This window comes from Silene latifolia, chromosome 5 (genome assembly GCF_048544455.1).
Source record: "Silene latifolia isolate original U9 population chromosome 5, ASM4854445v1, whole genome shotgun sequence".
Taxonomy (NCBI): Eukaryota; Viridiplantae; Streptophyta; class Magnoliopsida; order Caryophyllales; family Caryophyllaceae; genus Silene; species Silene latifolia.
In genome coordinates this window covers 51,256,210-51,274,260 of record NC_133530.1, presented here as the reverse complement: position 1 = coordinate 51,274,260, position 18,051 = coordinate 51,256,210, and the positions used below count along the sequence as shown (strand labels likewise).

The 18,051-nt window shown below is 35.1% G+C and overlaps 1 long non-coding RNA gene across 1 annotated transcript; it reads left to right on the top strand.

Annotated features, from left to right (window-relative positions):
- Positions 1-1,500: 1,500 nt before the first annotated feature.
- LOC141656103 (uncharacterized) lies at positions 1,501-2,996 on the top strand. Its single transcript, XR_012548340.1, has 2 exons — positions 1,501-1,607; positions 2,764-2,996. It is a non-coding gene; the product is annotated as an uncharacterized LOC141656103 (long non-coding RNA).
- The last annotated feature ends 15,055 nt before the right edge of the window (positions 2,997-18,051 follow it).

Sequence of the window (18,051 nt, the reverse complement as noted above, 5' to 3'; positions counted from 1 at the left end):
ATGGATACGATGGATAAAGGGATCGATAGTATTTGAGTTTTATATGGGAGTTTGCTTTTGTTGTTTGTTTTTCCCCCTAATTTCTTGTGGCATATAACATTTGAGAACACTTTCTTTTTGCCATTTCTTTTGATTTTTGGCATTTCAATACTTGACAACTTTTCAACTTTTTGCATTTTCTTTTGAACATTTTCAAAGTCACCCCAATTAGTAACGAGGGTGCCTTATATTTGAAGCATAGGAGTTTTCATTTTTGTTGTTACTCCTCTTTTCTTTTGATGCATTTTGCAAACTTTTTCTTTTCTTTTCTTTTCTTGAACTCAAATTTTTGAACAATTTCTTTTTGTGCCCATTCCCCTTGATGACAAAATGTATGGTAGAACATGGATGAATGATGGTTGCATGGTTTCAAGGGTCACCTTGGAATAAACGGTAGCCAAGGAGTTATCACACCACAAGGTATTCTTGACTAGGCCTTAATCCATGGGTCAAAGGATACTAGCATGACACATCCTAGGGTGTTTTACAAGTATTCTAACAAGCAAAGTTTTAAGAAGAAAAAGCATCTACTAGGGCCTATATACACTTGTCAAGCTTCCCAAGTAGACGGTTTCGCAAAATTTTTCTAACATGCAACTACATGCCATGATGCAACTAACATATATACATCCTAATGCATATGATTCTACCGACTAATATGTCATATAAACTAAATGCAACTCCTAACAACACATAGATACACAAACCGCAACAACAAAATACACCACATCCTCCTTGACATGTAGCCTGTAACACCCCGTAATTTCGGACCGTTATTATTTTGCGAAAGTAATTTAATAATCAAATAAAATTTGATATTAATGTATTTAAAGTAAAAATAATTCAAAGAAATATAATTTTATTATATTTTGAAGAAAAGTATTTATTTTGATAGTTTCGAAATGTTTAAAAATAGTTTAAACCGTGTAAAAACTTTTTATTTCGAAATAAGGGCATATCGGGAGGAAAATGACAATTCTTTTGAACATTGGGTAAACGATTTTGGAAATGGGTCGTATGAGTATTCAATTTTCTTGTAATCTCGTGTTTAAGAACTTTGGTCTTGTCGGAATTTGCGTTTGACAAACGGTTTTAATTATTATCGAAACGAGCCAAAACCGACTCGTAAAATCCCGACTCAAACCCGCTCCTTCCTTTCCTCCTTTCCTTTCCCGCGGACACCCCTCCCTTCCCCTTCCTTTTTCTGATTTTTCCTCTATCACCTTCCTTCATGTTCCAAAAACACCATTTTATAAAACTTAAGCTTTTTAAGCCAAAATTCATCATAACTTCCTCATTTCTACTCGGATTTTCACATAATTTATATTTCCGGAATCCTCTCGTCGAGATCTACAACCTGGTATATTTTAATTTCAGTTTTCTTGAAGTTGTTTTAAGACGAATTTTGGCAAATTTCGGTATTTATACTTATTTATTGTGTTTTTATTGTTTATTTAGGTGAAGAATTGGAAGACGAGTTTGGGGACTCGTATATTGTCGAAGATAGCGGATAGTTGCTTGTTAGGGTTTGGGTTTTAAGGTGCTAATTGCTCATTTTCTAGCTTAAGGTAACATATTTCGAGTTACTCGACGAATAATCGTCACATTCTTTGTTGTTTTTGTATGTTTTGTGATTTTTGTTTGAGTAGTAAATTTTCACATGATTAAATTGGATGCATGCATGTCTAATGCTTGTCTTTTGTTAGTTTAAGTTAGCATATTAATTTAGGAACGATTAAGTAATGTTTAAAACGGAGTTTAAATGAACAAAAACGGAAAAATGGAGGTGTAGGGGTGGCGGCAGCAGGCCCACGGCTGGCCCACGGCTGGCCCGGGTTGGTCCGTTGCTTGATTCGCGGTTTTCCATGCAATATTTGTCATTTCGGGTTTATTAATGTCATAGTTAGTATGAGTTACATATGAGTACACTTTTGAGTTAAATCATATTAGTAGTAAAAATTATGTTAAAGGTAAAAATTATGTTTATATTGGTAGTTGCTCATGTTAGTATAGGTTAGAAAATGAAATTGTAAAGAATAGGCTCAGAATGAATTATATAGCGATAATTGTAATGTTGGATGATTATGCCGAAAACTGAGCCTTGGTCCCTTTGACTGATTCGATGTCAGTCAATTGTGTGATTGGTCAGCCGCAATTTAACCCGTACCTGTCGCAGGGCTGGGGTTGCGGGTAAAAATTCGGTTGGATGAAATTTTGAATGAATTAGATAATTGGCCTTTTTCTTGGGTGCGGTGGTGTGTATCCGCATGTCTAGGTCTGCGCAGATTTTAGGCTAGGGTTGTGTTGTGTCTTGGCCATGTTTTATTAATATTAACCGCTGAGCCAAGATACCGGTTCGATTACCTTCCCTACCTCGTGGTATAGACTCGATTCTGAGTGACTATTGACGGTGCTAAGAACTTATGCCTGTCTTTGATATATTGCCCTTTCTTGTATGGTGACTTTATGAATTGTAATAGGTGAGATGTAAGCCGGTTACAATTGATAAAGTTTGGATTACTACTTGTTATATTTTTCACATGATAGTTTAAATTGGTCAATTTAGCATTCATATGTTAGAATACTTGGAAATTGGATTAATTATCATATAGTTACATGTTACATTACATGTTACATTAAATATGACGTTTCGTGGCTGGGAGGACTCGAAGTTACTCCCCACTGAATTGTGGCTTTCGTGTTTGTATAAAATGCGATTGACAGGTACTTGATGCTTAGTTGGGGTTCACGGACGAGCTAGTGAGCAAGAGAACCTTGGACCTAGTTTGGCTATTCTTATAGTAAACCTTTTAACTTTTGGTTTTGTATATATTTTGAAGGGACATATGTCTCCCTTTTCTATTTTGGTTTGTATCATTATATCCCCGTGTCTTTAGCGTGGTTATGTAAATTAGTTTATTAGCTTTTGCAGGTATTGGCACTCTTAAATTTGGAGATGTTTGTGAATGGTTTAGGAAAAGTTTTAAAAATTACAGGTTTTGTCTAGTTGAACCAATTACAAACATATCCTACCAGTTTTTCTGTAGATTTTACGTGTTTAATTATCGCGTTATTTAAGGGTGTCACATAGCCCATCCTCCTCATATGAATAATGAAAAAGAAATGGAAGGGAAATAGAGATTAGAGTGATCATACCAAGCGGTCTTCATTTTCCCTTGCTAATACCTCAAATGTAGCGTTGTATCTATGTGAGAAGAGAACAAAAACACAAGTATATACAATTCTACAATACTAAATTAAAGAACATGTTTTTTTTTTTGGTTTTTGAAATTTTCAAATTTTTATGGGTTTTGTTTTTATGAAATTAGAAGACATATTTTTGTGATTTTTCAAAAAATTTCAATTTTTATGCATTTTTTGGAATATAAATTCCCATCCCCCACTTTATTTTGGACATTGTCCTCAATGTACATGTAGGAGTAGGAATAAAAAGGAAATACATGTTTTTGGATTTTTGATTTTTTTTAAATGAAGTACAAATGCAATGATGTGATATGAATGCATGCATGCTCTAACTAAATGCAATTCTATATGATATATAAAACAAATGAATGTAATCTAAACTATACTATGTGATGCATGTTTTCTAGTAACCTATGGTCACCTATGATCAAACCTCCCCAAACCGATTTAAACACTATTTCTTGTGTAGAAATGAATAGGATTGGTCATTAGTGGCTATGCATGAATTCTAGTCTATATGCAACTATCTACATGAATCGTGTGAGGTATAATACAATGCAAACTAATCTAATCATGTGAGATATATTACAATGCAAGCTATACTAAATGAACTAACTAATGCAAATGCGACATAAGATACAATACAAATGTAAGCGAGAGCTAAACTAAATGCAATGTATATACAAAAGAGAGAGGAAGAGAAAAATATCATACAAATGGAGGTGATGAGGTAGGCCTCTTTCACTCGTCATCATCCTCATTTTGGGGGTAGCCATACCGGTGAGAACTCCCTCCTTGGTCATACCCTCCTCCTTGACCCGAGTATCCTCCACCTTGGCCACCAAGATTCCAAGCTTGGTCCCCTTGATTTGGGAACAAATGTTGTGGTTGGGCCCAAGAGGGCTTAGGGCCATTAGGGTCAATATACCCTTGTTGAGCCATTTGATAGTACTCGGGATAAAGGGCCAAGTAGTTGTCGACCCTCCCTTCATGTAACCCGAGGTCCACTCTATTCATGAGGTTCATCAAGTCATTAATACCCGGGGTATTGGAGATTTCCGGTCGGAATTCGGTATAAGGAGTAGGGTATGGTGGGATAGGCGCATAGGAAGGTGGGTGAGTAGGCCTTGCCGGTATCCCACGAGGTATTTGTTGCTGGCGGGGTGCCTCTTCCATTTGAGGGGGATTGCCGATGATTTGGATATCAAGGAGGTAGCTTGGCATAGGCGAATACGGGCTCAATCTTGGGTCGGTGCCCGATATATTCCAACCCGAAAGAATGATGGAGGTGCACCCTTTTGTGAACCATTTTACACTCCCTTCTTGAGTGTAGGCACACCACCAGTGGTGGATGAAGACGGCGTGTTCATCAATCAAAGTACTCCCCTCAAGAGGAGCATAAATCCCACGGGAGTTGAACCCGGGGCAAAGGAAGTTGGCCAAAATAGTAACTAGACCTCCCATTATGAAGGTCTTGAGTTGGGTGGTCCCTTGAGCAAAGTCATGAAACCTTGTAAGTATCTCAAGGGGGGTGTTGAAGTTATATCGCCTCGTCCCCCGAACATTTAAATAGGACTCAAGAAATGTTAAATCAATGAGAGTACACCTATCTTGTTCATATCTCCCATTGATGGTACCGGCAACAAAGCGTTCGGTGATCCAAATCACCGGATGTTGGATGGAAAAGGTATAGCATTGCTTTAGATGGGTAAAATCCCTCCCGGAAATAGCCTTCCAAAGTAGGTCCACATCGAAATCGGCGGGTTTATCGGTATAGTCGGTCGGCACAACAAGACCGAAAATGTGAGCAAATTGATCAAGTGTAAGGCTATGGTCTAGGTTGCACAACCTAAACTCCATGCTCACATTGGTTCGAGTGTTCGTGACAATACGAAGGCTACTCAAAAATTCCAGGGTGAGACAAAGGTACGTCTCCTCATGGGCATGGAAAAGTTTTCCAATCCCTAAGCCATCAAAGAACATCTCGGTGTGGTACCTTATCCCAAGGATCTCCAACACCTTAGTATTGATAAATTGAGTGGGTTCATAGTCATTACCTAGCAACTCGACAAACTTCTTGCGGTGTGCATCGGAGGTGAAAAGTACCTCTTGGAAGTACTCAAGTTGCTATATTCCTCCTCTTATGATGGGGCGGACGTTCCTTGGCGGCATTACCTCTTGTGGGGTTGAAGAGAATGAACCCTTGCATTTCCTACCGGCGGATTCAACAAATTTCTTAGCCTTGTCCTTGAGATTCGTCATCTTGAACTTGGAGAAATGGGGTTTTTGTTGGCTTTTGATGTGAGGGGAGTGTTTTTGGGGATGAAGATGAGTGATTTAGGGTTAGATAAGGTGAAGAAATGAGGGAGAAAGGGGGTGTTTTTATAGAAAAAGGGGGAAGACGAGCGGACACGGGTGGGGCCTGGGCGGATGATTCGAGAAAAACACCAGAATCCGAGCGTCTTTGTTGCGGGACGAGCGTCTTGCTTCAGCAGAATCCGAGCGTCTTAGAGAAAATACGCTCGGATTTCGTGACAGGAACTTTGCATTTTCTGAAGTAGGCTGAAGACGAGCGTTTTCTGTTTTGGACGAGCGTCTTACTTTGGACGAGCGGTTTATCAAAAATCCGCTCGAATTTTGGGGCAGCTCCAAAACTTTGTTTCAGGTGTCTTCAGGACGAGCGTCCAAGATGCAATCCGAGTGTCTTCTTTTAGGACGAGCGTCTTTTGCCCAATCCGCTCGGATTCTGTGACAGCGCTGAACAGTAATCTGATGAGGGCCTTGGACGAGCGTCCAGCCCTCGGGATGAGCGTCTTTTGCTGCTTTTCTTCCTTTTTCTTTATTTTCTTTGCACAATCATACCCTTTCACCAATTTGTTGTTCCTCCTTATCTTTTTCTGAAATTTTGATTGATAAAAATGTAAGAAAACTCTCTCTCACCACTCTCATGCTAGAAATTAAATAAAAATGCAAAAATGTACAATACTATACAAAGTGAGATTTAGAGAAATATCTTACAAATGGTGGTTTAAGATAGGACTCCACCAAACTAGTTCAAATTATAGAAATTCTTGTCCATAGAGCTCAAGGCTCTCAATAGAAGATCAAAAGCTTGTGAACAAGCTCCAAATAAGCATAAGTAAGGGTTGCTCCATTTGAACATGAAATTTGGCCAAGGAGGCTTGTCATATGTTCTTTCTTTCGCCTTGTCCTCGGCACTAGAGCTTTCCTAATGCTTCAATCCAATAAGCCCATGATTCTCGTCAATACTGGGTATGAAGTGTTGGGAAATGTGTCCTCAACAATAGTTCGATCACATGATTTAAATATCATTATTAAATCTCATTACAAGAATACGGAAGGGATGATACATAATATATATAGTCAACTGGTCCACACATATCGGTAATGATTGGTTGGCTAGAGTTTGACATTACGTAGTCGTGCGGCGGTGGTGATCATTGATCCTCGAGGTCACACCTAAAGGACGATTCCCTTAATTGAAAAGGTTAATTAATTGTATACCGATACAGATTAATTAATTCCTTAAAATTGAACAATTCAATTGTGAGAGAGAATATTGATATCTTATTGTAATGGGATTAAATAAGATTTATTTTAGTAAATAAAATGCTTTATTACTAAAATTGTTTATTGTTTGAGAAACAATAAAGATAAGAATGAATGGTTGATTATAATTACAAGATATTGTGAATTATAATTATATGACCCATTTTATTTATGTGATCAAGTATCACTAGTCAATTTGTTGAATGTAATTTAATTAATTTATAAAATGATATTTATGTGATAAATATGCATTTAATTAATTAGTAACATGTATCATACTACATGTGACATATTGTGTGACAAATGACAAATTGACAAAAATAAAATGGTAGTCCATTTTATAAAGATGGGCCGAAATAAGAGTGTAAAGGGAGTTAGTGGGTGAATTATTTTATGAGATAAAATAAGCTAATGATCACTAACCTACAACTAGCCTTACAAGCCTAAGGTATAGAAAAAAACAAAAAGAAAAGTGAAGGACCATATATTGGTCCCTTGCCTCACCAAAAACCGTGTGGCCTCTCTACTAATTATAGGGCTTTTGTTCTTTTATTTTTATCACACTCTACCATTCAAAACACATGCAAAAATCATGAATTGTTCTCTCTTTAATCTTCATCAAAAAGGATGAATTTTTGATTCAAATTTGTTCAAAAGATTACTAAAATTATGTTAAATAATGAGATATAGATTTCAAACAAGCGGTATTAAGAGCACAAGGTTGTTTGCATACAAATCGGTTATTGTTTTTCCCAGTTATACGATTAACATATAAAACTTGTAAAATTTGTGTTATTATGATATATCACAAAATAAATTTATGCATGTTAAAGTTTCTGATCCTAAAATGTATTTAGGATATTTTGGTTAATTTATGGATTTTATTGTTCATTTTATATAATATTGGCATTAAAATGTGATTTTTATGATAAAAAATGTCATTTTTGGACGAAAATTAGCTAAACTTTGACTTTTCCAGTGGATTTTGGATATGTTTTCACATATATTATTTTTAGATGATCTGGAAATTTTCATAATTTTATGAGTTCTTATGCTCGAAATATGGATTTTTCATGTTAAAAATCGAATTTAAATGAAAAATAGGTTAATATGAGAAATATTTCGAATCTGGTCATAAAAATTTAGTATGTTGTCACATGCAATTTTACAAGATGTGTGTAAAATAATAGGCTATAATGAAGTATTCATGCATGATTTATGGATTTTTGATGAAAAATAGCATAAATAGTGACTTAATTAGTGAAAAATTGCTAAAACATACTTCATGACTAAGGAAAAACGTCACATGTTGCATTTTATTATATTTTGCAGATCTAAAATTGAAAAGTTGGTGAATATAATTTTTCTCATGTTTTTATGATTATAATTGTTAAATCCGATAAACCGCAACATTGTTTTTCCCGATAATTTTCGAAATTTTTAACCTAAGTTTTTGAACATTATGAGTGTCATGGTAATTTTTTTCCAGAATGTTCATGAGTTTAAATTTTGAATTTTGAATTTATTTGAAATTTTTGTGATTTATTTGAAGTTTATAGCATTTTATTGTAATTTTGGGTCCATTAATGAACAATTTTAAGAAATATGAGTTAATTATAGTCAAATAGTTAGTGAAGACTAATTTTGAGTCCTAAAAAGTTGGGGTAATTAACTTGTGCATAAATATGAATTTATGTATTTTTGTGATTATAAAACGTTGAATCACGCAAATCCGTAAAAACCGTGTAATATACGATATTGGCTCCTTAAAGGCAATTTGGCATAAAATTGGGCATGTTCATACATATTATAATGCTGCATTTTATTTATGATTGTCATAATTTTATTTTATGTAATTTTTGAATTATGTAATTTTACTTAGTATGGCCTTAGTTTTTAATTGGTATTACCCGAAATGTATGGGAATATCGATTCAGTTGTAATTTATTGTGATCTCGTATCACCGTTTTGTAATTTAATAGATTTATTTTATTTTAATTACAAATGTATAATAGGAAATTATGTAATTTGTTATGTAATTTAATTATTTCGGAGTTCCTTGAAGACGGTGTCACTCAAGAAGGCGATACATTAAAGACGGTGTTACCTCGAGATGCGTGCCTCAACCGAAGTTCAAGGGACCAATGGAGTTGGTTTCCGAATATGTAATAGTTAATTAGATTTTCTATTTTAGGAAGGCCATACTAGGATTTATTTTTATGCTTTGCATTTTATTTATATGTTGCATGCATCGCTAAATCGCCATAACTAAACATGCATTATCTTTTAATCGAGGTATATCGACCGTGTCAATTATAATTATCGTAGTTCACCGCTTTAGTTCACTTAAAACGTGATAGATAATAAATTGACATGACCTCTCGCTAAAATAAACAATTGAGATATAGCCTTACCAAATAGTAGAAACCATGAAAACCTATTTCGTGAGGGAGTGCACTCGGCCGCACCGGGGTACAAACCTTGTTACGTAGGGGAAGTGGGTGATAAATGTCTATCCACCGAATTCATGTTGATGAGGGTTTCATCGGCCACACCGTGCCCAAGTTAATGTGGGTTTGGATCATGGACACATTTATTCGAAATTTGGATTGAACTCAACAAAAGTTTTTCGATAAGGGTTTTATCGGCCACACCGTGCCCTTGTTGAATATGTTTTGGGCTAAAGATAAATGTTAATGTAATATTATCGACCAAGAGTTCTAAAAGTAGAATCGATTAAAGCGTTAATGCACCGAGTTATATTGATAAGGGTCGTATCGGCCACACCATGCCCAAGTTAATATGAATTTGGATCTTGGAATCATTTATCATAGTTGGGTAGAGGTCACTATGTAAATGCTATACTTGTTTACAAGTATTATTATAACGATGAATGTGTTAGTTTTCATTATTCCGTTATCATTTTGTTCTATTTCTTTACCACAATTCATATACGATATCATTTCGTTTTTGATTCAAATCTCCATTATAACATCGTAGCTAAAGACAAATATGAATTTGCTTCTAAAACCTCAAATGAACCATTGCTTATGATCTCTTGTAAAAAGTATAGATTAAAGTTATTCATTATCAAACAGGTTTTTGATTCTTGACTAACACATCTACTTACAATGGATTGTCTTTCATATACTTAATTGAATTAAGTACCTTGAAATGATAAATTGTTTTGGTAATTAGATTTGTTGGAATTCGTAATTGACCAAAATATCGCAACCACTTCAATGAAAGTTTTAAGACTAAAACGAACAAATGAAGAGTAATCTTCATAAATTCAGTTTTGCTTCTCAAAGCAAAGACTCATTGAAATGAGTGGGAGCATTCTCTTAAACCGTTAAGATGAGGACGAGGTTCAAGAAGTTAAGATTATAATGGAATTGATACAAGGTAATGTTAAAGGTAAAGTTGTTGAGAATGACGATACTAAACCTATCAATCCCGACCGATAAAGTTTCCATTGTCTTAAATGTTGGACACAAGAAAGGAAACTACCCCAAATTATTGAAGAATCAATAAATTAGTTGTGGGACATCTAATAGGATCTTCTTCTTTAAATGTTTATTTGATTAAACATAAATTTTGCATAGTACCACTTCGTCAATATTAGAAACCAGTGGAGGTTTTCATCATTGTTTTCGACACATAAGATGATTAGAATATGACGACTAGCAACAATAATGTCGAGAGATAGAGTAATTGTGTACTCAATCTAGTTTTTGGATTTAAAGTTGTACTTAATTGTGACTATTAAGTGCATAAACTCTAAATAAGAATATAAACTTGTTAAGATACGAAAGAGCTTTTCACTTTTGTGACCCTATACACCACGATTTGATGTATGGCTAGCCCATTATCAAGGTGATTATATTCTAAACCAAACTAGAATGATATATCATGTAGATGATGTAAGACTCAAATTGGTAACCCAAGATTAAACCTTAAATTTTGGAATGATGAACGCAAAGAGTTATCGAGTACTCTTGAAACCATTAGATTGTTAATGGTATATGCGTATCTTGTATTCAAAACAAGATGTCTCGTGCCTTTTGGTTGAAAAGGAGATCGAGGTTGTAAATCATTGATCCAAAATAGGTTGATCATATTCTTTTACCAACGATTTAAGTTGATGCTAATGTGTTCACTTAATAAGGTAAATAGAGAAATCTTTGAAGAAGTTCAAAGAGTTCAAAGAAGCACGATTTAGTCGTGATGGGATTATCAAAGTGAAAACTTTGATATAAGCCAAAGGAAATGTGATATAGTACCACAAGTTAATCTCTCTTAACACACATTATGGGATAATATGTGGTTGGATAAGAAATCAAACGCTATTCGATATGGTTTGAACTTCAATCAAGTCACTTTGAGTTACTTGATCCTTTTGGGGAATTTATCATTTTTGTCTAAAATATTTTCCACTAAATCATATGAGATATGAAATGGTAATGTACCATATTTGTAAGCTTACACAAGAAACAAATGCTCACTTTTCCCTTTCGTATATCACGAGTACAACAGGTTTGTGGCTCGTGAAGCTGTCTTTCTAAAATACAAGTTTATTTCTAGAAGACAGAGTGGGAGAAATTATTCAAAAGCTACAAAGAATGTTATGTCACAGGAAAATGGTCTTTCTTGGCGACATGAGACGTTTTGTGTAAGATGTTGTTTCTTCAAAACCTAGGAGATTAAATTCGTCACTTGTTAAAGATGATGAATTCATCCTACTTTTAAAAAAGTAAAGAGCTTATAACTTACAAAAGAAATTGTTTGATTCAAGTTGATTACTTCTGGAAAGTAATCAACAAATGACTTACATAAAAGTGTTTAAGTCACAACTCAATAAAAGGCTTGATTAGTGACAAAGGGTTTTTGCACTAATAAAGAGAGATTTCAAAGCAAGATTGGTGGCAAATATTTTTGCACTGGTTGAAATGCTTAAGTCTATTTGGATCTTCTTAGGGATTGTGTTTCATTATTATGAAATACATAGCAAGTTAAATCTAAAACCCACTTCTTCAATTATAAGGAATGTATTCAATACATGTCTTGAGTTTTGTAGATTCTTGCAATCCTAAGATAATGTGAAACTTAAGAGAGGGTCTTAAGTAGGACATCAATGAGTTAGAATCAATGTTTTGATCATGTTATAAAACTTTTCTCGATAAGTCGAGAAGTTGTGTTTATACATGGAGTTTAGTGGGAGTTACGTAAATGTTAATTAGTCTTATATGTGAATGACATATTGATCATTGGGAATGATTTAAGACTTTTGGAGTATTATAATACATCTTTAAATATCCAGATTTATGAAGATAAATCCACATGATATTAGCGTCAATAAGAAGTCTTATGTTGATAAGATTCATGACTAGTTCAATTAAATTGAACATATTTGATTGATTCCATTTGCTTCCGCTGCCGGATCAATTAAATAAGTAATGATGTACAACACTTTATATACTTTGAGTATGATGAATTGTTTCAAAATCGAATTTAAGTAATCTTTACCAAGTAAGCAATAAAGATTACCCTTAAGTGCTTGCAGAAGCATTAAGGAAGTAAAGTAAAGTGTTTATGATGCAATTTTGTGTAAGGGTGTTACACAAGTGACAATTGACAATTGACAATTGAGATTGCGCATGGTTTCCGACAAAACCATAATCAAAACACATTAGGATGGTTAAGATACCATTGTGGCTATGTTATTTAAGAAATAGATTTTCTAGAATCGTTCTAGGCAATGAAGAACAATGAGAAATATTTACAACGGAAATTGAGTACACTTGCAATCATGAGATGTGCAAGAAGGATGAGTCCCGCACACTGTGAAAACAGTGGGAGCTATTCTTAGGCTAGAGGGCCTATGTCTTGATTGGATCTCGACACGTACTCAGAAAGTTTGGTAATGCAAATGTATACATTACAAATGAAAACGAGTATGTATTAAGGTTGAGTAAGGTACAAGAAGTTGATAAAACCTACTAACCAAAGCCTTCTCATAGGCTTAACATGATGAGTCATGTCATTTCAATTAAATTGAGATGAACAACTACATTCAAGATCAAATTAGATTATAGAACATGAAATAGTAATCATGTATTGACTATTCATATGTGATAATCGCATTTGTCGTTCGAGTTTTACTTTAAAACTCTTTTGTTATACTTTGTTACATCCAAACGGGTTGTAGAGACAACATTGAACCCCGTTAAAGTGAACCCGGATTAACATAGTATTTGCCCATAGTCGCTTGTATGAGGTGACGTCTCGAAGTGACTAGAGTGTGATGCGATTGATGGCAAGTTCAAGTGCCATAGAGTCATGTGAGATGACTAGTCGATCACATAGGCAGATCAATTAGGAACACTTTGTCGGGCAAAGACCGCTTATAGAGTTCTCGCAAATTTATATAGCCTGGTCGTGGCGAGAGCTACTATAGTATTCTAATGAGTCAATTCTTTTGACTAAAGACTTCGCCTAAGATGGCACAGTTTCAGATTAACTTTGATTTGTGTTACTACGACCTTCGTAAATGGGGTCAAATGGGCATATTTTGGGTTATGATGGTTGTGGTGGGGTCGAAGGGAATAAGTGCGATAGGAATTGTCCACCCCTTTGTCGGGTTAAAACAATATCTCAGGGCCACTCGAGGAGTAATGAACTGGAAATGCGTGGCCACGCTCGGAAGGTATCTATGATAGATAAATCCGGTCAATCAGTCATTCTCCAGATCGAGGAAACCACTCTCGATATGATCACTTGCAAGTACGACCCGAAAGACACCTTGCATTGAGTGGGAGATAGTAATAGGACAAGAGAATTGGTGACGCACACTTGTCGAGGACAAGTGGGAGATTGTTGGGAAATGTGTCCTCAACAATAGTGCGATCACATGATTTAAATATCAGTATTAAATCTCATTACAAGAATACGGAAGGGATGATACATAATATATATAGTCAACTGGTCCACACATATCGGTAATGATTGGTTGGCTAGAGTTTGACATTACTTGTCGTGCGACGGTGGTGATCGATTGATCCTTGAGGTCACACCTAAAGGACGATTCCCTTAATTGAAAAGGTTAATTAGTTGTATACCGATACAGATTAATTAATTCCTTAAAATTGAACAATTCAATTGTGAGAGAGAATATTGATATCTTATTGTAATGGGATTAAATAACATTTATTTTAGTAAATAAAATGCTTTATTACTAAAATTGTTTATTGTTTGAGAAACAATAAAGATAAGAATGAATGGTTGATTATAATTACAAGATATTGTGAATTATAATTATATGACCCATTTTATTTATGTGATCAAGTATCACTAGTCAATTTGTTGAATGTAATTTAATTAATTTATAAAATGATATTTATGTGATAAATATGCATTTAATTAATTAGTAACATGTATCATACTACATGTGACATATTGTGTGACAAATGACAAATTGACAAAAATAAAATGGTTGTCCATTTTATAAAGATGGGCTGAAATAAGAGTGTAAAGGGAGTTAGTGGGTGAATTATTTTATGAGATAAAATAAGCTAATGATCACTAACCTACAACTAGCCTTACAAGCCTAAGGTATAGAAAAGAACAAAAAGAAAAGTGAAGGACCATATATTGGTCCCTTGCCTCACCCAAAACCGTGTGGCCTCTCTACTAATTAGAGGGCTTTTGTTCTTTTATTTTTATCACACTCTACCATTCAAAACACATGCAAAAGTTCATGAATTGTTCTCTCTTTAATCTTCATCAAAAAGGATGAATTTTTGATTCAAATTTGTTCAAAAGATTACTAAAATTATCAATGTATATATGAGTATTAGTAATCAATTTTAAGGTAAACCACAATATAAATATCTAGTACATATTAGTTTGTGGGTTTAAGGGATAGTCTTGGGTGCTACTAATTGGAGGGCTTCTATTTTGAGGTCATGTATGTTCATCCAATATTGGAAAGCTCAAGAACTAACAAGAAGGAGATCTTGTTGATGCCCATTTGACCGAAATTTATTTGGTGAGAAATTGATTTTCTTATCTCTTTTGTTTTAGTTTGCATGCATAAGATTTGTAATTAATTTTATGACTAAATTAATTTGAAACATATATGAATATGTTAAGTAATGAGATATAGATTTCAAACATGAAGTATGGTTCATTTTCATCCGTAGACTTCCACTCACCAACTTCTTCTTCAATTTTGGTGATGATGATAGCATTTGAATTTGTCAATCCTTCAAGAGTAGAAGGAGAATTCTCACGGCATTGATGACCGAGTTCCTTAGAAGTTGTCATTGTGGGTGCCAAATTTCCACAAGTAGCTTCACGTGCAAGTTTCTCTTTGAGCTTTTCCACGAAGTAGCTTTTGTATGATGCTTTGACCTTTTGGAGAAGGTCCACCATATCTTCTTCAACAATCATTGGCTCCATGATAGGTGTCAAGTAGTCTTCATGGGAGATAGGGAAAGGACATTCACCTTCATGATAGGATATCTCAAATATCTCAAGGATAGGCTCCTCAAGCAAGGTGATATTACAAGTCCATCCCTTAGGCTCGTCATCATCGTTACTATCTTCATATGAATCATGAATGGGGGCTTCATTCTTCTTCATTAATTCTTCCTCCAACATCTCAATGTTCACATCAAAAGACACACCCTCGTACTCACAAAGGTTAAGAGTATTTGGCTTACTCAACCTCAAATCTTCCTCATCAAACACAACACTTTCATACTCACAAGAGCTCAAGGAGATTGGCTCTTCCCATTTTTCATTTTCCATGTCAAAAGTTACTACTTCAAATTCACATTCATGATCAATGTCCAAAGAATGGTGGGGAGTGGTTGTTTGGGATTCTTTCAATTGGGCGATTTGAATCTCCAACTCCTCACCTTGGGTAACAATGTCTTGAAGAACATTGTCCCCTTTTTGGCTATTTTCTAGCATTTGTTTGAAGAAGTTTTGTTGATCTCCCATTATTTGGAGAATCATATTTTGAATGGGTTCATTTTCTTGTTGTGGGTAAGTGTGAAAGTGGTTGTATTGTGGTAATTGAAAGTCATTATGAAGTGGGTATTGAGTGGGTGGTTGTTGTGGATATTGGATGTGGTGATTATGGTGGGAAAATTTGGGGTAGTGGTTAGGATTTTTATTGTACAAATAGTAAGGTAGGTTTGTGTTGACTTGCTCCTCAAACTCCCCATACCCATAGTCATACTCAAAAGATCCACCACATACTCCATATGTCAAGTCTTGAGCCATCATAGCTAAGACAAGGAAACAACTACAAGCATGGAAACTACACAAAAATGGTAAGAACGATCAAGTTCCTCAAGGTGAAATCAAAATCAAAATAGACAAACAAGTAAGAAACTCAAGCACATAGCACCATCCCCGGCAACGGCGCCATTTTGATGGACAAGAGTTGGTCGTCACACATCCAATCAAACACATTTATAATACTCAACAAACAACTAGTTAGCGGTAAGTCGAGGTCGATCCATGGGACGGTGTGCTTTGGGTTCTAAGTCTATTTATCTCAATTTATGCTAGTGTCACAATTGATGGGGTTTATAGTTGTGTTCTAAGCTAATGAGAGTAATGAAGTAAAGCAAACAATAAAAGAGAGATGTAAACAAATGACTAAAAGCACTAGGATGTCATGGGGTCATAAGGGATTCATGGTATTGATCATACAAACAAGTTTACAATGTTGCAAGCAATTAATGTTGTAAAGGAACCGAGTTGGTTTATGTCTTACGGTTCATAGGAAGAGTTGGGTCCCGGAGCCGAATCGATTAGATTGTACAACACCTACAAGTCGACTTACTTTCCTCCTATTCAACTTCTATGCATGGTCTAACAAGACTCGAGTTGGTTTATATCTTACAAGTCATGTTGAGTAGATAAGAGATGGTTGTAAATGCAAGGATTCATAGGCTTAGCATTTCATCAAACATAACATGTGCATAAAGTTGACATCACAACAAGCAAGCAATTTAATTATGAAAGCACATTAGATTAAGCATGAATCATTCCCCATGTTGGTTTCCCTAATTACCCACTAATCCTAGCTAAGAGACTACTCACTCATTATCAAATTAAACATGCTAACAAGGTTGTCAATCATACTAACAAGGTAAAACATGATGAACAAGTAAGAAAGATTAACAATAATTCAAACAAGGATTAAGAGAATTATACCTATGGAGATTCCAAAATAATAAAGCAAAGAATAAAGGAAGAGAACTTGATTGATTGATGAAGGGTTGTCAATCCTCCAATAATAACCCAATAATCTTCAATTACCCAAAAGTAACAAACTTGAACAATAATGAAGGAGAGATTAATGTGAGATTTGTGGAAAGATTAAAGAGTAATCTATTCTAATCTATTCCTAATCTAATCTAAGAGGAATTTCTAATGTGGAGGCTCTCTACTCTAAAAACTTCATACCTTGATTATTTACAAGTGGGGTTTATATAGTAGAGCTTCATTAGGTTAACTAAGGCTAAATTAGTAATTACATTTTTGAGTTTTAAGCAGGGAAATGCTAGTCTTTTCGGAGAGATGAGCATCTCGGCTGAAGACGCCGCAATCCGTTCGTCCAGGAGGGGAATCCGCTCGGATTCTTGCAGGGGTGGACGAGCGTCTTTTTGCAAATCCGCTCGGATTGTAGCAGAGGAATCCGAGCGTCTTCGACGCTTGGACGCTCGGATTATGTTTCTTGGACGGGCGTCTTGCCTCTTTGGCCGCTCGGATTCTGCTTCAGAATCCTTCTCTTCACTTTCTTCTTATTCTTGTAGAATTAGTCTTTAGTTCTCGCCTCCTCTTCATACTAGTCCATCAAATATCGTCAATAAGCTTCCAAATATGCACGAAAGACGGGAATTTCCGCCTTATTATCTCCTTTCCTACAAAACATATAAAATGCACTAGGAAAGCAAAATAGAAAGCATTTGACGGATAGAATGGTCATGAAATGTTATAAAAGTATGCAAAATAGGTTCAATTAGGGGACTAAATGTGTGCAAATAATGTTCACATCACCTCCACCGCTACTTACAACAACCACACCAATACCGTCCTCCTCCAACACCGCCACCACTCACGCTCTTCCTCCTCTCTTCCTTTTTTTTCCTTTCTTCCTTACCAGATCTGCTTGTTCGTTTTTTTTTTTTTTTTTTTTTTTTTTTTGCTTTCTTCAAT